The 26744-nt window shown below is 43.2% G+C and overlaps 1 long non-coding RNA gene across 8 annotated transcripts in view; it reads left to right on the top strand.

Moving 5' to 3' along the window:
* The window catches only part of LOC138436702 (uncharacterized), a 480161-nt gene that overhangs the window by 438461 nt on the left and 14956 nt on the right, over positions 1 to 26744 (top strand). For 6 of the 8 annotated variants that reach the window (XR_011255537.1, XR_011255535.1, XR_011255534.1 and 3 more), the window contains 3 exons: positions 7725 to 8033; positions 23248 to 23317; positions 25534 to 25587. This is a non-coding gene — a long non-coding RNA (uncharacterized lncRNA). Of the gene's footprint in view, positions 1 to 7724; positions 8034 to 12725; positions 12788 to 12885; positions 13360 to 23247; positions 23318 to 25533; positions 25588 to 26744 lie in introns of those variants that run through there. The other 2 variants (XR_011255541.1, XR_011255540.1) reach the window with 2 other exon arrangements.

The raw sequence follows: 26744 nt of genomic DNA, 5'->3' as shown, positions 1-26744 counted from the left end.
AATTCTTAGAAGTTGGATATCTAGGCGAAGAAATATTTTAAATATTGATACCCATTGCCAGATTGTGCTTTAGTTGAAAAATAGAGTTATATGTGTGTGCGTATACACTCACACACGCACATGTGCTTTGACTAAATATTAATTGAGCCCTTACTATACTCCAGGTATTAGATTAAGTCCTTTAGGTACATTATGTGATTCAGTGATTGTAATGCCTCAGATTCAGCTGAAGTCATATACTTATTAGAGCAGATACTTTAAGAAAACTAATCCAGAACCACATTTTATTTGCCAACCCAAGAGCCTTAGTGGAAGCAGAAGGGCAAACCTAGAAACTATGCGTGTGTGCTCAGTTACTAAGTCATGTCTGACACTTCGACCCTATGGCCTGTAGCCCACCAGGCTCCTCTGTCTATGGGATTTCCCAGGCAAGAATACTGGTGTGGGTTACCATTTCCTTCTCCAGGGGATCTTCCTGACCCAGGGATCAAACCCACGTCGCCTGTATTGCAGGCAGATTCTTTACCACTGCACCACCAGGGAAGCCCATAAAATATGAGAGCAATAATAAAATCCTGGTTTTGGCCTTGCTAAGATGTGAGTCTTAGCTGTTTGTCAAAGTCCATGATCTGTAAGCATAAATCCAAATGGAGAGCTTGCCCAAGAAAAGTCTATGCCTGCTTCCATGATGAACACCCAACTTTGCAGTAGCCCTTTGTTGTCCTTGTAGTCCACAGCATCTTCAGTCCTTTGTACCAGCTGTTGTGGCTGCAGAGTTTCCTAGAAATAGGGAGACCCTTGGTCTTGATTTGCCCAGGACAGTCCTGCTGTATGCCCGTTGTCTTGAAGTAACTATTGATATTGCATCCTTTCATTCTCAAAAGTGTCCCACTTTGGAAAATAATTAACTTTGAGGAAATCTGTCAGACTAGACAGGGATTGTTGATGAGACTGAGGCAAGTTTGAGCAATGAGATGACCAACTCCTGTCCTTTCCCTTACACTACAGAACAGGCACCTCTGTCCCTAACTTTATAAAAAATCTCACCTGCCTGATCATGTAACAAGATATCTTGGTCACCTCACTAATGCAAGTAATAGCTAAGGCTCAGAGAAAAAGCAAAAAAAAAAAAAAAAAAAAAAGTGTGTAGTAAAAATTAATGGGTCCTATAATAAAATTCTTGCCTTTGTCTATGGGAAACATTCTTATTCAAAGCCTATCTTCTCTTCTTTTACTCACAGACCCCCAAAAGCTTGGGTATCTTATTTCCTACCCACAGGTGATTAAAAGGATAGGTTAGAAAGAGAAAGAATGCCTAAGGCAAACACTTCAGCATGAGCAAGCAGCGAAAGTAGCTTACATGAGAGGAAAAGGCAGAAAGCTTAAAAAGAAATGTAAGAATTGCCGTGCAAGTACAAACAAGCCAGCCTGGTGTAGAAAATCCATGCAGAGGGCAGTATTGGGAGTTCATAATGATGACCTTGAATTATCAGGAAAATGTTTCCTTGCATTTGGTAGGTTGCATTTAAGAAGTTAGGGTAGCATGGATCATTTTCGATCACATCTCTATCCTAGACACTTCATATTCCTTAAATTAGACATATAATAGGTAAATCTTCAGTAAGCTGAACACCTTGATTATATGGAATGACTTAACCTTCTGAGAGTTCTGGGCAGCTAAGACTCTAATAGATAAAGAAAGGCACTTAAGTCATCTTTTCTGTCCTCAACGACTTCAAATTCAAATTCTTGTTGATATTACAAGTTTTCATCCTTCCTAGATGTCTTTGCATTTTTATAAAAGACTTTAAAAGACCAAAATGTCTTATAATACTAAGGGAGTCGAGTTCTGGTAATATAATTCTAGACACTAAGAACACAGGAGGAAAATTTTAGGGGCCAGAGGATGTTTTCTGGTTATCCATGCAGAGACCATCCGGGCTTTTCTTTGTGTGAAGATAGTCCTGTAAAAGGGGTGATCGTCGCAGTAGCTCGTGTCCTTGGGAGTCATCAACTCCCACCTCTGAGGGACCCTCTGGGCCTGAACCATGTCCAGGGGACAAATAGCAGAGTGAGTCAAACATGCTCCTGGCTGAGCAGAAGGTGAAATGGTCCACAGAGTAACTGAGGTACTGCTGCTGCTGGTGCTGGTGGTAAGTCACTTCAGTCGTGTCTGACTCTGTGCAACCCCAGAGATGGCAGCCCACCAGGCTCCGCCGTCCCTGGGATTCTCCAGGCAAGAACACTGGAGTGGGTTGCCATTTCCTTCTCCAATGCAAGAAAGTGAAAAGTGAAAGTGAAGTTGCTCAGTTGTGCCTGACTCTTAGCGACCCCATGGACTGCAGCCTACCAGGCTCCTCCATCCAGGGGATTTTCCAGTCAAGAGTACTGGAGTGGGGTGCCACTTGGTACTAATCAGAAACAAAATTAGCAATCATTTAAGTGCCAAGTGCCAATCATTTAAGCTTCCCTGGTGGCTCAGAGGTTAAAGCGTCTGCCTCTAATGCGGGAGACCTGGGTTCGATCCCTGGGTCAGGAAGTTCCCCCTGGAGAAGGAAATGGCACCCCACTCCAGTATTCTTGCCTGGAGAATCCCATGGATGGAGGAGTCTGGTGGGCTACAGTCCATGGGGTCGCAAAGAGTCGGACACAACTTGAACGATTTCATTTCTCTTTCACTTTATGTGCCAAGTGGTGCTGAGCTCTCAGAGTCAAGACTGCTGGGGTCTGAGAATTCTGGCTGCATATCCAGTAGGTTTCTGTTCATTAATTCCATCCATGGCAATGTATAAAGTGTAATGAAAACTCAGTGGAAAAAGTTAGAAGAGTTGGAGCTTTTCATAGTTATCCTCAGGACACACCAATTCTAAAACAGAGGAAGAAAAGATGGATGAGGCCCCCTCCACCGCTTTGTTGTCCTGCATCATGGGTGTCCCTGCAGGAAACTCAACCTGGAAGGTAGAAGAGCTTCTGGGGGGGTGGGGATAAAGGCTCCTGATGGAAGGAGGGCCACTTCCCCTTCAGAGGGTCAGTCCACTCTCTTACCTAAACCCTCTACTGAGCAGAATAGCTCTGAGACTGGGGACAGTCACTGTGATGCATTTTTGTGTGTCCTTCCCCAAAGAGATCCAGGTTTGCATTTCCTTGATAACTTTTGGTGCCCCTCCCAGAATGTCACTAACTGGACACTCACTTTCTCTGGGAGGTGAAACTTTGGTCTCTGATATCCAGGCAGGAAAGACAGCCACTGGGTCTAAACAGCCCTATGTTGACTCCTCTTAGCACCTCTGTGCTTTTGGAGTGCTGGTTTCTCACTCTCTGCTGCTGGAGAGAAAAAGACTATAAGGCCATGAGTAACTGGTTCAAATATTCAGGAACCAAATAAATCTTATCATCTGGATCTTGGGCAGAGGTGGGGAGAGTGGCTTCTTCTACTTCTGGTGCATGATCTCAGGTACATGGACATCTTTATGAAATACATGTTTATTTTCTGTGGTTAGTATTTATGACTTCCTCATGTTCAAAGAGTTGGACATGACTGAGTGACTAAGCACAGCACACAGCACATATAAGCTAGAGGATTATTCTCCTGCTGCCTGGCTGGGTTCACCTTTATATAACTCAGCAATCATGGCACTGTTCATGTGCTGGGAAAAGATGTACAAAGGGAGGGGTTGTAGGGGAGATGGGGACCCTTGGCACTAAGAACTAGGAAGGCAGTCCCCAGTGCAGGAGGAATGCTGATGCCAGCAGACACAGTTTAATTCTCAGTTTCTGATGCGTGTCTCACTCGGGTTCCATGCCTTTACCCCGTGTGTTATGAACTGAGTTGTGTCCCTCCAAATTCATGGGTTGAGGTCCTACATCCCAGTGATGCGGAATGTGATTCTTTTGGAGATAGTGTTTGGAGCAGTACTGAAGTTAAAATTAGGTCATTAGAATGAGCCTTACTTCCATCTGACTAGAGTCCTTAGGAGAAGAGGCGATTAGGACATAAACACGTGCAGAAGGAAGACCGTGAGATGATGCAGGGAGAAGACGGCCATCTACAGGCCAAGGAGAGAGGCTTTAGAAGAAGCCACCATGCCTACACCTTGGTGTCAGACTCCTAGTCTCCAGAGCTGATCGAAAACACACTTTTGTTGTTTAAACCACCAGTCTGGGGTACTTTGTTATCATGGCCCTAGGAGACTAATATGCTATGCAGAATCTCACTTCTGCCCAGTCCCCCTCCCTCATCAACCCAGGCAACTGGTATCATGGTCTCTAGCGGGGAGTAAGGTCACTGAGTTTGGTTTACCATATGCCACCTGATCTCAGAGTACTTACTACTTTAACATCTAAAAAAACTCATATCTGCTGTTCTACTCAGAAAAGCCAAAGTTAAAATATATTAGGTTTTATCTAGTCCAGGCATTTAAAAGCCAATTGCTGTGACTAGTAACAAGGACTCTCAAGAAATTAAGGGAAGAGTGGCTGACCCCAGAGTGGAGGCTCCAGACACAGTTTTTTGTTTGTTTGTTTTACATTTTGCTTTTTTTTTTTTCATGGAACTATACTTGGCTTACAGTATCATATTAGCTTCAAGTATAGCACATAGTGATTCAATATTTTTATAACATGCTTCATTTAAAGTTGTTATAAAATAATGGATGTACTTCCCAGTGCCGTACAATAAGTCCTTGTAGCTTATTTATTTATCTAAAATATTTATTTGTTTGTTTGGCTGCATCAGATCTTAGTTGCATGCCAGATTGTCATTTCATCCTGCAGGATCTTTCGTTGAGGTGCGTGGACTCTCTAGCTGTGGTGCAGGGGCTCAGTAGTTGCGGCACTGGGGCTTAGTTGCTCCACAGCAGGTGGGCTCTTAGTTCCCTGGCCGGGCATTGAACCTGCGTCCCCTGCATTGCTTACATAGTAGTATATATGTTGTGATCTTCTACCCCTATCACGCCCCTCCCCCTTTCCTCTCTCCACTGGTAGACACTAGTTTCTTCTCTATAACTGTGAATCTATTTTTGTTTTGTTATATTCATTCTTTTGTTTTGTATTTAGATTCCACATGATAGTGATAAAATGCAGTATTTGTGTTTCTCTGACATATTTCCCTAAGCCTACTCTCTGTCCATCCATGTTGTTGCAAATGACAGAATTTCATTCTTTTTTATAGCTGAGTAATATTCTGTTGTGTATATATGCATCTTCTTTATCCATTTGATGGGCACTTAGCTTGCTTCCATATTTTGGTTATTATAAACAGTGTAGCTATGAACACTGGGGTGCATATATCTTTTTGAATTAGTGTTTCCCTTTTTTTTTGTTTTGGATATACTCAGCAGAGGAACTGCTGAATCATGTGGAAAAAAAAAAACAACTGCAAATAATAAATGTTAGTGAGGATGTGGAGAAAAGGGAGGCCTAGTACACTGTTGGTGGGATTGTAAACTGGTGCAGCCACTATGGAAAACAGAAACAGCTTTTGACGTTTCTTAAAGAGTCATTTACCCCCATTCCTAGGCCAGAGAAGAGACTCAGTCTAGATCTGGGATATAATATAAGGAATTCTAGAGTTCTGAGGATGGCCCAGGTTTAGTTGACCCAGCAGGAAGTAAGGTGTACTATCTCCCAGGGAAAGTCCAGACTGAGATGATAAAGCCTAGTGGATGGGCACAGAGGCTCAGTATAGGTACACACACACACACGCACACACACACACACACACACACACACAATGGTGGAAGATTGAGACCTGTCTAAACGAAAGGGTTTCCCAGGGGAGAAAAATTCTCTCCGGGGAAGGAGGGTTCATAAAAGCAGAATGATGGAGGAGGCTGGGCACTGCCCAGATAAGAGATAAAAGGCCATATATAGTTCATTCTTGAATTTAAGGATACCTCACTGACTAAATATGTGAAGAAAGACTCCTTGGAAGTCAAAAGGGAGGAGGTGTCACCTCATAATATGTGATGCAACTGCCCATAGGCCTCTTCACTATATTCCATCTTGGCTAAGGGATGAGCAAGTACACATGGGAGGTTCCTGAGATATACCAAACACGGCCTCAGGATTAGGAAAATCAAAATGATTGGCCCAAGGAAACCCGGAAGAAATGCCCCATAAGAGTAATTGAAACTGCTACGAGGGTGCGACTCAGCCGCTCTCTTTCTCTGAGCCTGCCCATGTCTCTATCCAAACATACTATACTCTTTCTCCTCTTGATACTTTCTGTGCACGTGCTCAGTTATTCAGTCATGTCCAGCTCTTTGCAACCCTGTGGACTGTAGCCTGCCAAGCTCCTCTGTCCATGGAATTCTCCAGACAAGAATACTGGAGTGGGTTGCCATGCCCTCCTCCAGTGGATCTTCCCAACCCAGGGATCAAACCTGTGTCTCATTATGTCTCCTGCAGTGGCAGGCAGATTCTTTACCACTAGCACCACTTGGGAAGCCCAATAAATATTTTACTTATTTTACTAAAAAACAAAACAAAACAATAACAACCAAGGACAATAAGAATCAGAGGAAAACAAAACCCTCAGCTTTATTTTACTGCCCCAAACAGAGGTGTTGCACTGAGCTAGCAGAGCCAGCAATCAAAGAGGCCCTGTCACCTGTCATATCTGCCTGTCCTTCCCAAGGTGCAAGCCAGGACAGCCCACCCTTCTGCATAGCTCATTCCCACATCATCTACACTTTCCAATAAGCTCTTGCTATATTAGATTGCTTCTTGGAAGAGCCAAATATTAAAAATCACTGGTCAGTCAGTTCTTTATTTTGTTATTCACCAAACTGATTTTTTTTTTAAGCTCAGAACCAATAAAGCTGTGACGGCGAAGAACAGATATAGATTTCTCGTTCGTGCACACTCATATATAATAATAATAATAAAACTTTATTAAACAAGAGACATGTTGTTTCAGGGAATTTTTCTTTTCCCTTCTCTGGTGCCCCAAGGCTAAAATATACAATCTTATTAACTTCCTAAAAGAAATACTCCATTCTCTTGGTGAAAACGCTGAGCATTCATCTTCTTGGACCTGGAAAATGAGACAGGCCGTTGGCATGAAGTAGGTGGGCCACAGTTCCATCCAGGGAAATCTAGGCCCCTGAGTCTGATTAGGAGAGGCCCAAGGAATCTGCATGGAGTCCACTAAACCTTCCAGAATAGATCCTCCTGGGTGTCTCAGGCCAGGAAGCAAAGGACAGAGGACCTGAGAGCACGTTGCAACAGCAGGGCATGCCACATCTGAGGGGACTGGTTGCTGCTAACTGCTAGTACTCAGTCATGTCCAACTCCCTGCCACCCCATGGACTGTAGCCCACCAGGCTCCGCTGTCCATGGGATTTTTCTAGGCAAGAATATTGGAGTGGGTTGCCATTTCCTTCTCCAGGAGATCTTTCCAACCCAGGGATCGAACCCTGGCCTCTTGCATCTGCTGCACTGGCAGGTGGACTCTTTACTACTAGTACCTTCAGGCTCCTGGTCAACTATTCAGGGGACTGAGGCTCAAACAGGGGCTGCCGGTTACCTAGCCACACAGAATAACTGATGGAGCAGGTAACAGAAGCCTGGCCTCCTGTTCCAAGCTCCTTCCTCCTTTGTCTCTCATTCCACAGTCCTGGGATGACCTCTAAGCATCTTCAATTCCTCCATCACCTATGAAGTGGCTTTACACTCCTCTGGAGGATCAAAGCCTTGTCTTCCCCTTCCGTTTCTGCCCACAGCAAAAGCAGGCTCCACGCCACGGACACAAGCTGGGGGTTCCGTGAGTATCAGCCAAAATCTGTTGAGGAATAAACGACCTCTGCCAGGTGGTGAAGAAGACCAGGACTCAGCAATGACATTCATGGCCTTCCACCTGACCATGGATGATGTTCGCTCCAGGGAGCGCTGAGCTGCAGTGAGAATCCCGAAGTGGACTGAAGCTGGGAGCTGCAGCCCTGTTTTCCCGGGCCAGAGCCTATCGTGGAGGAGAAGACAGGAAGCAGGCTGCCATCGAGGGTGTCTAGAACAGAGAAGTATCGATTCCTCAGGTAAGACTGCCTTTGGACAGCCAGGGGATTACAATTAGTTTGGGAGGAAAGAGGAAGGGATCTAGGACTAACTGAGGGGATGATGACCACTGAGAGACAACCTGAGGATCTCAGGCAGGGCCCGGATGCCGAGGCAGAGCAGTCCTCCCACCTGTGATGCTTAGCTCCGCCTGGCTCTGCACATCAGCATCAGGATTTGAGGTGGTGTTCACGAGTGCGTGGCGGTCATAGGCAGGATTGCACCTTTCTGAATGTCATACACTGAAGCTTGAACCTGTATTTGGAGATAAGTCCTTTCAAGAGGTAATTAAGGTTAAATGAGGTCATAAGGATGGGGCTGTAATCTGATTGGACTAGTGTCCTTATGAGAAAGGATAGTGACACCAGAGTTCTCTCTCTACACATGCACCCAGAGAAGAGAGCGTGTGCAGACACAAGACATCATAAGAAAGCCAAGGAGACGAGCATCACGCGGAAGCTGCTGGCACTTGATGTTGGGCTTTTAGCCTCCAGAACTGTAAGAAAATAAATTTCTGTCATTCAGGGCTCCCAGTCTGTGATGTTTTGTTATGACAGTCTGAGCAGAGGAATAGAGCTGGAAGTCTCAAACCAGGGAAGAGCAGAAAGAGTTTGGGCATTGCCCAAGCAAAGGGGGCTTGGATTCTTGTTGCAAACTCCAGAGGGGCATGTAGCCTCTATCTGTGAGTCTCAGCAGAATGGCACAGCCCTGGGCTCTTCACACACTGATATTCTGTGCTTTATCCTGTTCTGAGGTCCTGAAAACAAGACATTTTCCCGTCATTAGCTGGGGTCTTTCCAGGAAGGTGGTAAAAGGACCGCTGACGGCCTTTGTAGCCATGGGACTCTACCTATAGGAAGGACACACACAGTGATTCATCATTGAATGTGTTTTAGTGGGATTTTTAAACTGCAAGATTAGAAATCTTTTACTTCCAGAGAGAGGAGCAAAAATGGGCTAATTATCAATGAGTATTTACCTGTCTCAGATTATATATTCCAGATACTGTTCAGTGAAACCAAATCAGGCAACTGTCAATATACACAATGTTCAGCAGAAATTGTCAAGATATTTTCACTGCAGAGGAGAGAGTTCTAATATGTACAACAGCTGCAAAGCATCAGACAAATTCCCTCGTCCACCCTCCTGCCCACCATTAGCAGAGTTAATTTCCAGGGATCCTCCCAACGTTTCTCTGACTACCACTCAGGCCGTATCAGCAGCCAAGTTCTGGATCCCGGGTCCAGCTTCCACCCTCAGCCCCTCTGTCTGCTGCCTTTTCCTTTAGATCCCATTTAAGATCAAACACCGAATGTTGTCCAAGCAATTACTGTGCACTCAGCTCCACGCTTTGCTGAACGGCGAGATAGCGACTGCAATGACCTCTGCGGTCACTTCCAACTTGAGAGACAGGGTGGAAGGATGTTCTTCCTCAAAACTCTCAGGTCTTGCTCCCTCCAGGAAGCCTCCCTGATTTCAGACAATGGAAGTGTTCACTAAGCCCTATTAATTCTCTTTCCTCCTGCATATAAAGATAGACTACATTTTCCTACCTCCCCTTTGTGGCAATGTGGTCCATGTGACAATGAAACGTGGGTGGGAGTGATGTATGTCATTTCCAAACTTGGCTTCTAACGCTTTCACCTTTTGCCTGTCTGCCAGTGGGAGAGGGAGAAAGTGTAAGATGCCAAGGTCCTGGGAGATGGTGGAATCTGCTCTATCTGAAAAGCCTGGATCCCTTAGTGAGTACGTGGAGCAGAGCCCCCTCTTCCCACTACTGCATTAGACAGTGAGAAGAGTAAGAAATAAACTTGTATTGTGGTGAAGTCACTGAGAACTGGAAGTTTTTGTTACAACAATTGCCTGTCTAGACTAGTACACTGACTCTCAAAGTTGAAACTAATAGTCATTGGATCTCTAATTGAACATGGCCTCAGATAGGAGCTTGTGAACATGTGTAGACAATTTTCTAATACAGTAGAGTTATGCACGCAAAACGTGGCCTGTCTGACTCCAGAGAGTATGCTCCCAATCTGTTTCTTCTTGAACATTCTCTGGCTGGGCTGCAGTGTAAACCATCAGGTGCTATGCAAGACTGTAAGAGAAAACCTAACTCGTGCTATTCCTAAGCTCGAGAAAAATGATCAAACGTGCATACAGCCATTTTCATTGCACTGTGTAAATCGTGTCCCTCCTTATTTCACCAGCATGTTCCCGTCTCATCCTCTATCTTCCCTGAAGAAACGAAAGCAGCCTTGAGGCTGGATCTCGGATCATCTCCTGGGTAACCATTGGACTGAAGGCAGCAAACTCAAAGAGAGGAGGCTTTTAGAGATGGCCTCTGTGGCACTTTGCAAACCCTTCTGGGATGCCCAGAGCTCAGCTGAGATGCAGAAATCTGTGATGACAGACTAGGTCTGCAGCCCACAGGCACATGGCAGAGAGGCCAGTAGGGTCTAGGGCTGGGGGCCCAGGACATGTGAGATGCACTTCTTCTATTTAATTGGGACATTCACAGATAGAGAAATTTGTAGATTCTCAATTATCCCTTTGCTCAGCTGCCTTGGCATCACTTGCTTTGGTATAAATCATATTCTATCAGCGTAACTGCAGGGCTTTGGGGATCATTTTGGAATACGACAATGTTAATGCACTGGGTTTTGTTCCAAGCAGTGAGCCACCTCCTGGGATTTGGGGATCTCTCTTTTAAATCCAGATAGCACTAATGAGCTAGTAAGGGCTGCTGACCCCCTTGACTCAGCCTCTCACTCCTCTCACTCCTCTCACTCTGAACATTGGAACTAGCCGCATCAGCTCTGTACTGCAGCCAGCCATGGGCCAGATACAGCCACGGCTTTCCATGCAACTGGTTCCATCCGGAAGCATGCAAACAGCAATTTCTTCTTTCTTTCTTTTTCAAATTACCAACTGCACCTTAAAGTCCCTTGCACATGTAGGCTCTGGGTAAACGTTTGTGGTTATTTTGATGTCATGTGCACTGGTGTCCTTTATCACAGGGTTTGGCCAAGAGCTTTCTCTAATCCTATCCCCAGGCAAAACATTATGCTGGGATGCCAAGGAAATGGTCCTTGAAAAATGAGGGAAATGAAGAAAGACACATAGCAACAGGCAGTTGAATATCATTTAACTTTTTAGCCAGGTCTGTCTCTCAGTGCCCCAGATTTACATTTACTCACTCAAGAAGGCCTGATATGAGACTTACTATGCATGAGGGGTGGTTCTAAGTGGTTTCTAAATGTTTACCTACTTAGCATTTTGTATTACTTTACCATTCTGTACTAGGCTTCCCTAGTGGCTCAGTGGTAAAGAATCCACCTGCAGCAGATGCAGGAGAGGCAGGTTCTATCCCTGGGTTGAGAAGATCCCCTGGAGAAGGAAATGACAACCCACTCCAGTATTCTAGCCTGGGAAATCCCATGGACAGAGGAGCCTGGTGGGCTACAGTCCATGGGGTTGCAAAAAGTTGGATATGACCAGCTGACTGAACACACGCTCTGTTTTTTATAACTATTTTACCATAAAAAACGTAGGACAACAGAGAGCTCAGGGAACTTGGCTAAAGTCACACAGCTAGTAAGTGGTGACACCAGGATTTGAAGTTGCAAATTCTGGTTCCAGGGACCACATACTTAATCACTGTGCTGTTACTCCTGTGCCCAAAACTAGCCTCAGATGGTTTGTACTCTCTGGAATGCTGTTTTTCCTCTTCTTTACCTTCTAAATCCTAGCTCATCTTTCAAGACTAACTTACAACCTGGTCCCCACAGGAAGCCTTCCTGAATATTCTGCAGCATACTCCAATAACTCAGTGTTTCAGAGCATGGCATTTGGAATTAAACTGTATACACCTGGTTCCAAACCCAGCCCTGCCACTTACTAGCTTTATCACCTTAAGTTAGTTACTTAACTTCCATAAGCTAAGTTTTCGTGTCTGTAAAATGGAGATAAATATTTCACCTACCTCACAGGGCTGTTGAGATGATTAATTGAATTATGATATCCAGAATGCTTAGAAGAGTGCTTGACTTATGCTGTATGCTGTTTATACATTTTATTGTTATTATTGCTATTATTAGCATGACTTCAAATTCTCCTCTCCTATTGTTGTTGAGTCAGTTCTTCTTTCTTTGCCTAATCATTATATCCTGCAAGATTGCAGGCTTATCTACTCCTCTTAAAGATTGGTTGTGTGTGTATATATATATAATATATAAATAATATTATTAATATAAACACATTATTAATACTTATCAACTAGTAGTAATATGTATTTTAATTCCATGGCATTTCAATTAGTATACTGCAGATAATAAGCATCCATTTAATGTGAACAATCAATTAATGACTTGAAGATACCTAGTATTACATCCATGACCACAAAGATTCAAAAATCTCTCTCCTACTGAATTGCTTATAAATATGTCACAGGTCTTCATTGATTTCGGAATGGTGCACCTCAGGGGAAATTGAATGTCATTGTTTAAAGAAAACCATCTCCTAAATAAATGAACAGTTGCACTCATTAACTGGGGTGATTCAGTTAAAATAGGCCACAGACTTTGTGGGATTTAAATATCAATAGTCCATAGAGAAGCATCAGCCTCCAAGAATGTGTGGCTCTTGATGTGATCTTCTTAACCTTTGCTTCCTAGTCTGGTCTTCAGAGAGGCAACCACTTATTTACAATGAAGACTCTGCAGATACACCATGCCAGGTAATGGAGAGACAATTTGAAGACCGATGTCTTATTATCACTTGAGGGACCCAGCAAAGAACCACTTACAAAACCTTCTCTATTATTTGACTATTTAGGTCCTCAGGTTCATTGACTTCAGAATATCTTCAAGGAATCCTCCTCAAGTCAGTGAATCTCCCTGACTTACAAGGAGATAGGAGGCTGCTTCCTGCAGTGGACTGAGGTGGACTGCGGTGGACTAGGTCTCTGCAAGGCAGATGCATGCTGCTCCCGCTGAAAATAGGGACCAGAATTTAACTCCAAGCGTGTGGCTGGCTCAGCACAAGGAGATGAACTCAATTTAAAGGGGCAGGGTCTTTTGCAAGTCTTCCTGTGGGCTATTATTGTTTTGGGGGGTTAGCCTTTGGAAAGGAGGCAGGGGAAGGGTGATGGATGATGGAACCTACTTTTCTTAGAAAGAACAGAACCGCATCAACCTGCTCTGCTTTCCCAGAGCACTCTGTCTGGAGCACTGGCTCCCCGCCCATCTCTGTGATCCTCAGTAGGGCTCCAAAGAGCCATAATAAGGAAGATGAATCACCAGGAAGCAGGTGCGAGGTTAACACTTCAACCCCCTACCCTCCGTTCCTCACTTCTCAAAGTATTTCCTACCTGCTTTCACATAGAACCCTGGATAGCCTGAGGGTTTTTTTCTTTCTTCCATTTCAGGGGCAGGTTTGGGATGAGCTGGTATATCATCTCATACTCTCCTGGGCACCCTGAATAAGCTATCCATGGAAAACATCCTACTAATTGCTTAGCTTTTCTGTTTATTTTTGTATGGCTGTGCTGGGTCTTTGCTGCTGTGCGGGCTTTCTCCAGTTGTGGCAAGCAGGGGCTACTCTTTGTTGTGCCGTGCAGGCTTCTTTCTCATTGTGGTGGGTGGGTTCTCTTGTTGCAGATCACAGGCTCTAAGTAAGCAGGCTTAATAATTGTGGCACACAGGCTTAGTTACCCCGCGAGCATGTGGAATCTTCCTAGACCAGGGATCTAACCCATGTCTGCCTGCATTGGCACATGGATTCTTAACCACCTTACTATCAGGGAATACCCATGTTTAGCCTTTTTTTTTCGCCTTCTGGCTTGGGAGGTATGTAGGAAAGAAGATGAAAGGATAAGGTCAGGAAAGAGGAAGTGGCAAGTGTCCTGGTAGAAAAGCAGTGGCCACCCTGTGCTGGTTGTCCTGGGGTTGCTGTGTGTACTTCTGAGTGGCTTTCCCAGTGCTTCTAAAATCACGTTCTCCGTAACTTGTTTAGCGCACGCTTGTTTAGTATTGTGAGCCATTGTTGGGAGTATCCTTTTCCATGTTACACCTCAGCACCTTCTCCATAACATTATGCCTTTCTTCACACATTTTATTTGATTAAATGTTTCAAGCACAGTGTAAATCACCACCTCAAATCATCTCTCCATTTGTTTCCCTTGTCTCCATGTCAACCAGCAGACATGGTTGTCATCTGTTTACACTCAGATGATGGGGGTTCAACTGGACACTCTGTCTCTTTTCTCCTTGTTATTGTTTAGTGGATAAGTCATGTCTGACTCTTTGTGACCCCATGGACTATAGCCCATCAGGCTTCTGTGTCCATGGGATGTCCCAGGCAAGAATACTGGAGTATTGCCATTTCCTTCTCCACACTGCTCCTTCAGTTTGGTTCAGTTCAGTCACTCAGTCATGTCCGACTCTTTGTGACCCCATGAATTGCAGCACGCCAGGCCTCCCTATTCATTACCAACTCCCAGAGTTCACTCAGACTCATGTCCATTGAGTCGGTGATGCCATCCAGCCATCTTATCCTCTGTTATCACCTTCTCCTCCTGCCCCTAATCCCTCCCAGCATCAGGGTCTTTTCCAATGAGTCAACTCTTCGCCTGAGGTGGCCAAAGTATTGGAGTTTCAGCTTCAGCATCAGTCCTTCCAATGAACACCCAGGACTGATCTCCTTTAGGATGGACTGTTTGGATCTCCTTGCAGTCCAAGGGACTCTCAAGAGTCTTCTCCAACACCACAGTTCAAAAGCATCAATTCTTCCATGCTCAGCTTTCTTCACATTCCAACTCTCACATCCATATGTGACCACAGGAAAAACCATAGCCTTGACTAGACAGACCTTTGTGGCAAAGTAATGTCTCTGCTTTTCAATATACTATCTAGGGTGGTCATAACTTTTCTTCCAAGGAGTAAGCGTCTTTTAATTTCATGGCTGCAGTCACCACCTGCAGTGATTTTCAAGCCCAAAAAGATGAAGTCTGACACTGTTTCCACTGTTTCACCATCTATTTCCCATGAAGTGATGGGACCAGATGCCATGATCTTTGTTTTCTGAATGTTGAGCTTTAAGGCAACTTTTTCACTCTCCTCTTCCACTTTCATCAAGAGGCTTTTTATTTCCTCTTCACTTCCTGCCATAAGGGTGGTGTCATCTGCATATCTGAGGTTATTGACATTTCTCCCGGCAATCTTGATTCCAGCTTGTGCTTCTTCCAGCCCAGCGTTTCTCATGATGTACTCTGCATAGAAGTTAAAGAGGCAGGGTGACAATATACAGCCTTGACGTACTCCTTTTCCTATTTGGAACCAGTCTGTTGTTCCATGTCCGTTCTAACTGTTGCTTCCTGACCTGCATACAGATTTCTCAAGAGGCAGATCAAGTGGTCTGGTATTCCCATCTCTTGAAGAATTTTCCACAGTTTATTGTGATCCACACAGTCAAAGGCTTTGGCATAGTCAATCAAGCAGAAATAGATGTTTTTCTGGAACTCTCTTGCTTTTTCGATGATCCAGCGGATATTGGCAATTTGATCTCTGGCTCCTCTGCCTTTTCTAAAACCAGCTTGAACATCTGGAAGTTCACAGTTCACGTATTGCTGAAGCCTGGCTTGGAGAATTTTGAGCATTACTTTACTAGAGGGTGAGGTCAGTGCAATTGTGTGGTAGTTTGAGCATTTGTTGGCATTGCCTTTCTTTGGGATTGGAATGAAAATGGACCTTTTCCAGTCCTGTGGCCACTGCTGAGTTTTCCAAATTTGCTGGCATATTGAGTGCAGCACTTTCACAGCATCATCTTTTAGGATTTGAAATAGCTCAACTGGAATTCCATCACCTCCACTAGCTTTGTTCATAGTGATGCTTTCTAAGGCCCATGTGACTTCACATTCCAAGATGTCTGGCTCTAGGTGAGTGACCACACCATCGTGATTATCTGGGTCATGAAGCTCTTTTTTGTACAGTTCTTCTGTGTATTCTTGCCACCTCTTCTTAATATCTTCTGCTTCTGTTAGGTCCATACCATTTCTGTCCTTTATCAAGCCCATCTTTGCATGAAATGTTCCCTTGCTATTGTATAGGAGACAGGGATCAAGACCATCCCCATGGAAAAGAAATGCAAAAAAGCAAAATGGCTGTCTGAGGAGGCTTTACAAATAGCTGTGAAAAGAAGAGAAGCGAAAAGCAAAGGAGAAAAGAAAAGATATAAGCATCTGAATGCAGAGTTCCAAAGAATGGCAAGGAGAGATAAGAAAGCCTTCCTCAGTGATCAATGCAAAGAAATAGAGGAAAACAACAGAATGGGAAAGACTAGAAATCTCTGCTCCTTGGACACCAGTTATTCCATGCTCCACAGGAGGTTTATCTTCTTAAGTCATATGTCTTGATTCAGAAAATTCAAGGGTCCCCCATTGTCCACTAAAAGTTCAGCTTAGCCTGGCTTTTAAGGCTGTCTAGAATCTGGCTCTAATTTTTTTTCTTTTCTGGGAGTCCCTAATATATACTTAATTTTTATCATTCCCCAATTTATACCACACTTGTGGCTCTTTGCATTACTACGTAATAATGCTCTGTTCCTGGGATGCCCAATAACCTCTTCCTTGCCTGTCAGCCATTCAGTTCATTTGGCAAAGAAAGAGTGCATCTTTCTCCTTCAAGGCCTGCTCTCTTCAAGGACCTGGCTTGTTTTAACCTCTTCATATCTGTTAGCTGCTGCTGTGTTTTCAGAAATATGAGTGCCTTCTGCCTATATTACTGGACCATTAACTTGATACCTTGTAAAGTATAACATCAGTTTTGTGAGCCCCATCCAGATTTTCACCCTCTTATATCAATTTTTATGGACATAGGGCCCATTTATATCATCCATAAATATTTAAAAAATAACTGGTCTAAATTTCACCTTTGGGTACTAGATGGTTGGGATACAGTCCTATGCAAAAGAAAAATAATGTGCCTTTTATTATCTATATAACTGTGGGGGACATACCTTAAGGTACCAACTCCTGCTGGAATCTTTCCCTCCCTGTAGTGACCCTAAGTGGAAGAAAGGCCCACCCCTCATCATCAGAAGGACAAATCACCCTGCTCCCCCTCACCTTTGCAAACACTGTTTCATACATTTGGAATTCCCTGCTTTTCCTTTTCTCTTGATGTACTCTTTCCCAGCCTTTAATATTAATATCAAATATTATCACCCTGGGAAGCTCTGGTGGCTCAGGAGTAAAGAATCCACCTGCCAATGCAGGAAACATGGGTTCGGTCCCTGGGTCAGGAAGATTCCCTTGAGAAGGAAATGGCAACCCACTCTGGTATTCTTGCCTGGGAAATCCTATGGACAGAGGACCCTGGCAGGCTGTACTCCATGGGGTTGCAAAGAGTTGGACATGACTTAGCAATGAAACAACAATAACAATCATCACTCTATTGACCCCTTGCCAGACCTCACCCGTCCATTGTCACTCTATGCTGTTTAAAATGAGAACACAAGTGTAAAGGTTAGCACAATTGCCCAATACATGTATAACCTTACTGTTGTGTGAATTTCCGTCTTTCCACATCTGTGGCCCTGTGGCTTGTCTGGAGGCGGCCTTCCATGCTGCTTTCTCATTGTCAGGGACAGGTGCAAGCTCTGAGCATCTCTCCCTAGCTCTTCCTCCCAGGTGGAGGTATTCTGGCTTTCTCCATTCCTTTGTGTGAGAACCACATTGCCAAGCCAAAGATGGGTGCTTACTCTTCGGTCACCCAGGATAAATATGGCCTTAATGAGATTTTGGCCACTGCCTGTGTCTCCCATGCCTGACACACATGTGTATAGCCTTTATTCCTCTGAATAAATCATTTTTATCAAACCCTCCCTCCCCCGATATCTCCTGGAATTCTTCAGTTCTTCAGTGTGAGAGGCATAATCTCTCCCACAACATTTGACTCTTACTGATTATCACTACAGGAGAAATGAGGAAACAGATAATAAATATGGAGATATTATGTGCCACACTGTGCTTAGAAGCTCACTCATGTCCGATTCTTTATGACCCCATGGACTATAGCCCGCCAAGCTCCTCTGTCTATGGGGATTCTCCAGGGAAGATTATTGGAGTGGGTTGTTATTCCCTCCTCCGGGGACCTTCCTAACCCAGGGGGATGGAACCCAGGTCTCCTGCACTGCAGGCAGTTTCTTTACCATCTGAGCCACGAGGAAAGCCCAGCCAGGTCTGCCATTCCATTCCTTGGCTTCTTAGTATGGTACCTGGCTGAGGGAGGCAGTGTAGCACATTGATTGCTTTGAATCCCAGCTCAGCCCCCTGATAACTGAGGAGGGACTTCGGTAGCCTTTGTGACCTTTGTGCTCTCTTGGTTTTACCATCAGCAAATAGGGGACACTGAGTCTGCTTCTCAGGGTGGTGAGCATCCCACTGGAGGACTGAGATATGTGTGCTCTTAGCCCAGGGCCTGCAGTGTCATTACAGCTCAGCTCAGCTCATTCATTGCATTTAATGTCATGGCTGCTGGTCTTGCAAGAGTTATTAGCAACCATCGTAGGTACTGGAGCTGGTATAAATTTTTCTTCACAGGAGTGGTACTCCCTGAAATTCTGCTCTTTCCTTAACCATTTTTGAAGGGCAAGAACAATCTGCCTGGAGCTTTATTTGCCTTCTCAGCAAGACTTAATGAGCCAATTCCAGAAAACTCAAGTCAAGGAGAGGGGAAGCAAAGGGAAAACTAGTCTAATGAAAGGATAAATACAAGTTGGTTTCCTTAAGAAGGCCTCTAGAAGGATCTCAGATACTCATAGTTGAAGTCAAACAAACCATAGGGGAACAGCAATACAATTTCTTTATTTGACTGAAAATTATTTGGGCAAGATAAACATTGCTAAGGATTGATGTTCTTATCAATCTGAGTGTTTGGGTTCTCTACCTAGGGGCATGATTCCTGACTCCTGTCACCCTCCTTAAAGGCAGAGCAAGAGCCCAGACCTCCCCAGATATCCAAGATGAAATGATAAATTTTTTTTGAGTGAATAAATAAATGATTGAGTGAATGCATGCATGCATACATGAAATAAGAAAGACGAGGCCCCTATGGCAGCCAGAACTGTAGATACAGTAATCCCAAATCCAAACCTCCAGCATTTCCTAGGAAGGACAATATATATGTAAATAGAGCGATCACATTGAGAATGTCAGGCCTCAGAGGGTTCATCTGGCACTTACAAAGGCCACTTCACATTTCTCCATGAAATTCCAAAACTTGACAGCTTTCTTAACACAGTGATGGTGAGGAATAAAAGCTTCAAAAATGATGCTATTTGAAAAGTAAACTGTTTACTGTTCCAAGGGATAATTCTGAACTTAACTACTTGGCAGCCATCAAAATGTAACCCAAGGACACAGCAGTGATTTAAAATGCAACTAGATCTTTGGGCATGCAGATAAGGGACCAGCCAACTCCACCCAAGCCTAGCTCAGTAGAACCTTAGCCCTTGCAGGGACAGGAAGGGGGTTCATGAGCTCATCTGGGTACTGCTTGGACTGAATCTTTTTGGTATTGTCTGTGGCTCAGATGGTAAAAAATCCGCCTGCAATGCGGGAGACTTGGGTTCGATTTCTGGGTTGGGAAGATCCCCTGGAGAAGGGAAAGGCTACCCACTCCAGTATTCTGGCCTGGAGAATTCCATGGACTGTATAGTCCATGGAGTCACCAAGAGTTGGACAAGAATGAGCCAATTTCACTTTCATCTTTTTTTAATTGGATGATAATTGCTTTACAATGTTGTGTTGGTTTCTGCCATACAACGATGTGAATCAGCTATAAGTGTGTGTATGTATACACACACACACACACACACACACACACACACACACGCCTGACCTTTTGAGCTCCTTCCGACCCCTCCCCCATTCCACCCCTCCAGGCTGAGCACCCTTTGCTACAGAGCAGCTTTCCACTAGCTATCTGTTTTGCACGTGATAGTGTCTATATGTCAGCGCTACCGTCTCATTTCTTCCCATCCTTTCTTTCCCCTGCTGTGTCCACAAGTCCATTCCCCATATCTGTGTCTCTACTCCTGCCTGTTTTACAGAGTAAAGAAAGTCAAAGAGGAAAAAGATGTATGTCAATGCATATATATGGAATATAGAAGAATGGAAAAATAGCACGAATGGGCTGGTCTTTACCTAAATTTGCAGGTTGAGACTCCACCTCCACTCCTGTCTCCCAGGGATATAAAGGAAGCACTACAAATGAAAACCCTGATACAGTTTTATGAAGGAAGTGTGCACTAAGTGAAATCTCAGTTAATAAGCAAATCAGATGTTCTTTAAGAAGTAATACGTGACTTCCAGGAGTAAAAGGTTGTGTGTGAACCACACTGTCCTTTGTGCCCACTGTGTGTCCTCATCTTGAGTATTAACTACATCTAGATCTTGAAATGTGCATATGTGCCCCCATGAACACACTGACACTCTGGAGCTCTACGCCTTCAAAGCATATTCGGTTCAATAAACCTTGCATATTCCTGTTTAATTTCATAAGATGGAGACCACTAGTCAAGAATCTTTGATATACAGTGGTCAGCACAATCCTCACAGGCCTATTAGCCCCTTCTTAGCTGTGGGCATCTGGTGCCCCAGGGCCTGGCAGTGTGAACTGGGGTTGGTGCCAGGGCCTGTGGAGCCAGTGCTGTTCGCAGTTTCCAAGATATGAGCTGGCAGACGTAGCCTGGTGTGGGGGTAGGACTAGATGACCTCTATATTCCCTTCTAATCTTAAGTCCCTGCCACAGCCTTAGAAGCCATGACACTAATATTCTGCAATATTAAACTCTCATCCCTAGCCATAATTCTAAAGCCTATTTGTAGGTCTCTTCTACTTTATTTTTAGAAGACCAGTCCAAAATAGATGGTATACAGATAGAAATGTGATCCATCAGTTTTGTTCTTTTTCATTTAATTGCACCAGAGTATTAATGTAATTATGTGAAAGCACATGATCAGATATAAAGCTCTTCATACACAAAAAGTCATACATATTTCTTGACTTCAGCCAAAACACTCAGAGGCTCCAGGCAGGAATAAGCCAAGCTTCATTTTTCAAGGAATATTGAAGCCAATAAAGCAAACCAAGGAACCTGCCTATGGATTTAAAATCTGGGACACAATTCAGTTCAATTCAAGAAGTGTATATTGAGTATGTACTAAGTGTTGGGCATTGTGCCAGCTTTCTCTTTCATACAAAAGGGGCTTGTTTGCTTTTAGGGGTTGATATGACACAGATGGTTTTCGTAGAGGTGGTGAGAGGTAGATCAGAGCAAGAGCACAAATAAGCAGTTTTGCATTTAATAATCACAGTTATGAAAGCAACACAAAAGCTACCATTTACTGAGGGGTGATCATATGCCAGGGCTTATGCCACACCAAACATTATATGTGTAGATGAATGTTTGTATATATATATATATATATATATATATATATATATATATGTAATTCCCAATCTTTACAACTTAACAAAGGTAGCTATTCTTTCTTCCTATTTTATGTATCAGAAAACCAAGTCACAGACAGGTGAAATCACTTGACCAAAGTCACTCAGCTCTTAAGGGCTGAGCCAGATTTTGAAAATATAATGGTCTGACTTCAAAGCCAGCAGGCAGTACATTGCACCTACATTAGTCTACATTTTACCACCTGCCATAATGGCCATTAGTACTAGGCAGAAGGGAGGAGTGAGGGGCCTGTGGCACTCGGTAAGAGTGCTCAGCCCCTCCCTGCAGGCCTCCCGACACCACCTAAGCTAGGTACCTCTAATTATTAGTTCTGTATACAGGCCAGATGGGTGATCCAGACAAGAGGCATAGAAACAGCTTTTGAAGCTGGCTTTGAGCTATGTTCACTACTCCAAGTAGTCTATTTAGGTCAAGTATTTCCCAGCTACCTTCCTATAGCCTTTCTTTCTTCTAAGTCCATTTGACTACAGATGCCACCTATCTGACCTCCAGTCCATCAGCAGCTCTGACTGTGGCCCGTCTACCCTGCACCCTGGTTCCCGGTCAGAGGGCAAAGCTTGCCTGGAAGTGAGATTTTGAAATGGCACTTGGTTTGGTTCAGCTCTCTAGTCCTTCTCCTCTCGTTGGAACCGCCCAAGGGGAAGCTCATATGAAAACAGCAGGTTTCTCCCCATCAGGAAAGATACATCCTTGCCCCCTGTGATGGGCTTGGCTGGTCTGGCAGCCATAGGCAAGCTGTGTTTTATTTGTGAACATCCTTCTTGTTTCAGCAGATAATGGACTCTAGTTAGGAAACAACACAGTAAACACAACATAAACACTGAGATGTTCAGCTGGAATGAGTCTGCATATAAATAAGAGTGCTGGGAGCCAGGGAGGTAATAAGTCAGGAACACAATGGAGAACGGTTATTAAAAGAAGAGCTTGTAAAAATCTGCGACAAGGCTGAAAGCTTGGAGCATTTCTTGATTACAGAAGGACCAAAGGTGGCAGCCTATCTCGTCTGTGCTCTCACTAACTGAGTTCCTGGACATCTTACTGAAAATCCTGCTATTACTCACTTTGTTCAATTGTAAAGTTGTGATTTTATACACTTAAAAAAGTTCTAGGGCTGTTGTGAAGATGTATGCATGAAAGCATTATGAAAAAATTTACTATTGCTGTACAAATGGAAGGTTATATGATTCTTAATTTTGGAAAGTGGCTGAAATTACTGTTTTATACATCTAAGCCTTCTTACTGGTTTATTATCAAACAAAGCTATCTTTTGTAACAGAAATCTCCCAGGGACCTATGAGGCATAAGACGAATCAAAGGTATTTTCTTCTGTGTTATAGTCAAAACAGAAAGATTCTTTTTGTCATTTTATATTAGTCAGCATATTGTTGGCTATGATGCAATAACAAAGAAACCCAGCAATCCCACTGGCTTCATAACAGTAGCAGAAAAGAGGATGTTCATATCATTCTGAGGCAAGGCCTATTGTGTTTTGGGCTTTCCTCCTGTGTCTGTATTCCACACAGTGAGTTCTGAGTCCTGGGGGGCTTCTGTGACTTCTCGCATTGCCATAGTAGGGGAAGAAAGGGCTGGATCCCATGATGAGATGTTTTTAATAGTAAGACCACCAAAAGGTTTATCACTTCTGCTCTTTTCCATTGTTCAGAACCCGTTTCATGGCCTTTATCCAATGGCAAGGGAGGCTGTGACCTGTGGAGGAGTCCATAGACATCTTGGTGAGTCTGTGTCTGTCTCTCCTTTCATAAAGTTAGTAGCAGCTAATGAATACACAGGGGATCCTTGTAGTCAGGCAAGAGAGTAGACTGCTGCGATGCTGCTCCAGTGCCCTCTAAGCCTGTGGCCAGGATTATGGACTTGCATAGCTGGGGGCAGGACGAGATTCCCCAAGGACCTTACCAACCAGCTGTAGAGCTGTGTGGGTCCACTGTGATTTTAATTCTGAAAAGTGATGTATCGGCTCCCTATTTATTCTGGGTAACACTTAAGTAATTTAACCATATTTCCAGGCTAATTGCTGCCATACTATCTCAGTAGCTATGATAGAGTTGGGACAGCATTACCTTTTAGCCTTCTAATGCTGAGGCTAATAGCTTTGGTCAGGCATTTTGCTATTGATTAAAATAGCACTTTATTAAAATCCTTGAATCACTGTGTGAATAGAAAAACTTGTTAAATGCAATCATGTATATCTTATAACCTAACATCTGGCATTTTCAGAGTTTGAATTCATCATCAATTACTGACATTAGTTACTACCTTCATCCTTTCTCAATTTTAAAGTGATTCAGGGACTTCCCTGGTGATCCAGTGGCTTGGACTCTGCACTCCCAGTGCAAGGGGCCCGGGTTGGTTCCCTCATTAGGGAACTGGATCCTATATTGCTGCAACTATAGATTCCTTTACCTATCCTACCCATCACAATGAAAATGCAAAGACCTGGCACAGCCAAATAAATAAATATAAAAACTAGAGTAATTCAATGGTAACTTTTAGAGTTCCAGAAGATATCCCAGCATGGAGATTGTTGAGATTTTTGTTGTTGTTGTTCAGTTGCTAAGTTGTGTCCAACTCTTCTCAATCCCAAGCACTGCAGCACATCAGGCTCCCCTGTCCTTTACTATCTCCTGGAGTGAGCACAGATTCATGTCCATTGAGTTGGTGATGCTTTCTAACATTTAAGTTAATTAAACAAGGAGATCATTAGACCAATATTGCTCTAAAGTCATGGTGACGTATGTAAGCAAACCCAAATCTAACCTTAGGTCAGCATGACTTCAAGGTTGCAAAAGTGAACCCGAAGGGCAACCAATTGCAAACATCCAACTAGAATTTAAACTCAAGCCAATCAATGATTTCTCTACTTTGCTTCCGCCTTTACTTCATAAAAATCTATGCTTTAGCTGGAGAACTTCTGGTTTGGCATTACTTGACTGAAACCAACTTTTGCTCAAAAACATTTTAATATGCCTTGTTTTATACTTTAACAGATTCCAAGGTTATATTTTGTGACTTTGAGGCTTTAGTAGAATGGGAATCTATAGGAAGCAATTGTTACCTTAAAACAGCACTCTGTGTTTAACTTAATTTTAAGTATCTCTTCCAGATGGACAGCCAACTGTTTTCATCAGTGTTTGGAACTTCCCAGCAGTTAAATGCTGGTGTGTAAAGGTTACCTTTTCATTTTATCTTCAACAATGCAGTCTGTTCTTAGACTGAGTCCATTCTCTCTGTTTGTGAGCCTGATGATTTGAATTCACCAATCCTAAACTCCATCTGTTTGTTGCCTGAAAACAGTTGAACAGATTTCAATAAATTTAGAAATTGTAAATAAATAGTTGAATAAGCCTGAAAGATGGGTAAGATTTAAACATTGAGGATAGTCAGCCATGACATTTATGACTTTGAGATGTCTCCTCATCCACACATCAGATAAGAATTTCCTACTTTCCCACACTCCAAGTGATGACATCATTTCCTTCCATGCTTTGCAGAATAAATTCAGACTACATTTTAACTGCCATATTTGTCCCCTCTGATTTCCCTAGGTTTCTGAAATTAGTCATCTGTACATTCCTTTTGCATTTCCATAAATTTTCCTATAGAAGAAACAAACAAGAGAAAAATGATAACACAATATATAAAACATTTACATATTATCTTATTCCTAAGGAATTTGAATATATTCTAACTGTGGAAATTTTGGTGCCTTAAAGGCTATTGAAGCCCCAGGAATTCTGGGGAACACATGCTGATAAAAAATAAAAAGGAATACATGACAAAAACTTCATGTAACAAGAGCTACCTTTTTTTCCCTAGCCATTATTTACTGAAAGTATATTATATTTCAAGCCTTGCTAAGCATTTTCCATATGGTATTCTATTAATATTTACAAAGAATTTGTGAGTTATATTTTCTGTCCTCATTTAACAGATAAGGAAAGCAAGTCTGAAAAAGGTTAAGTACCTTGCCAAAATCACAATGCTGGTAAGTAGAAAAGCTGGGTCTCAAACACAAGCCTCTCTATTCTCATCTTTTGATTTCTTCTGTTTGTTTTTTATTGAAGGGGTTGGGTGGTGCCAGTGAAAAAACTTCTTCAAGTTCTTTGTTGCTTCCAGAAAGTCTGTGTTGATTAGGTAAAAGAATATGCTCAAGCTTTTGTTTCATAGATGTCTTTGATATTTCGATTTCAGATGATTCTTTTAAAGGGATGGCTAGGGCACACATACTAACTTGGTTCTATACACACAGTACTCAGAGATGGATACACGCATCTGAACATGATTAGAATCCTTTTATCTCTGTATTTCTACCATGAAATAGAAATTTAAAATGCGTTTCAGGTCCTGTTTGTTTTTGTATTGTCAAACCTTCTAGACCTTTCACTGATTTACCTTCCTAAAAAATTAAATAAACTTTATTGATATGTAGTTGACATACATTTAAATGAACCCATTATAACTGTACAATTCATTGAGTTTGGGTTAATATGCATACCCATGTAACCACAAAAACAGTTGTTGTTGTTCAGTTGCTCAGTTGTGTCTAACTCTCTGCAACCCCATGGACTGTAGCACACCAGGCTTCCCTGTCCATCACCAGCTCTTAGAGCTTGCTCAAGCTCATGTCCATCGAGTCGGTGATGCCATCCAACCATCTCATCCTCTGCTGTCCCCATCTCCTCTTGCCTTCAGTCTTTCCCAGCATCAGGGTCTTTTCCAATGAGTCAGTTCTTCACATCAGGTGTCCAAAGTGTTGGAGTTTCAGCTTCAGCATCAGTCCTTCCAATGAATATTCAGGACTGATTTCCTTTAAGATTGACTGGTTGGACCTCCATGCAGTCCAAGGGACTCAAGAATTTTATCCAACACCACAGTTCAAAAGCATCAGTTCTTCGGTGCTCAGCCTTCTTCATGGTCCAACTCTCACATCCATACATGACTAATGGAAAAACCATAGTCTGGACTATACATACCTTTGTCAGCAAAGTAATGTCTCTGCCTTTTATGTGCTGTCTAGGTTTGTCATAGCTTTTCTTCCAAGGAGCAAGTGTCTTTTCACTTTATGGCTGCAGTCACCATCTGCAGTGATTTTGGAGCCCCCCGAAATAATGTCTCTCACTGTTTTCATTGTTTCCCCATCTA

The sequence above is a fragment of the Ovis canadensis genome, chromosome 3 (assembly GCF_042477335.2).
Source record: "Ovis canadensis isolate MfBH-ARS-UI-01 breed Bighorn chromosome 3, ARS-UI_OviCan_v2, whole genome shotgun sequence".
Taxonomy (NCBI): Eukaryota; Metazoa; Chordata; class Mammalia; order Artiodactyla; family Bovidae; genus Ovis; species Ovis canadensis.
The sequence above is the reverse complement of the archived record's forward strand: the minus strand, read 5'-3'. Positions and strand labels throughout refer to the sequence as shown.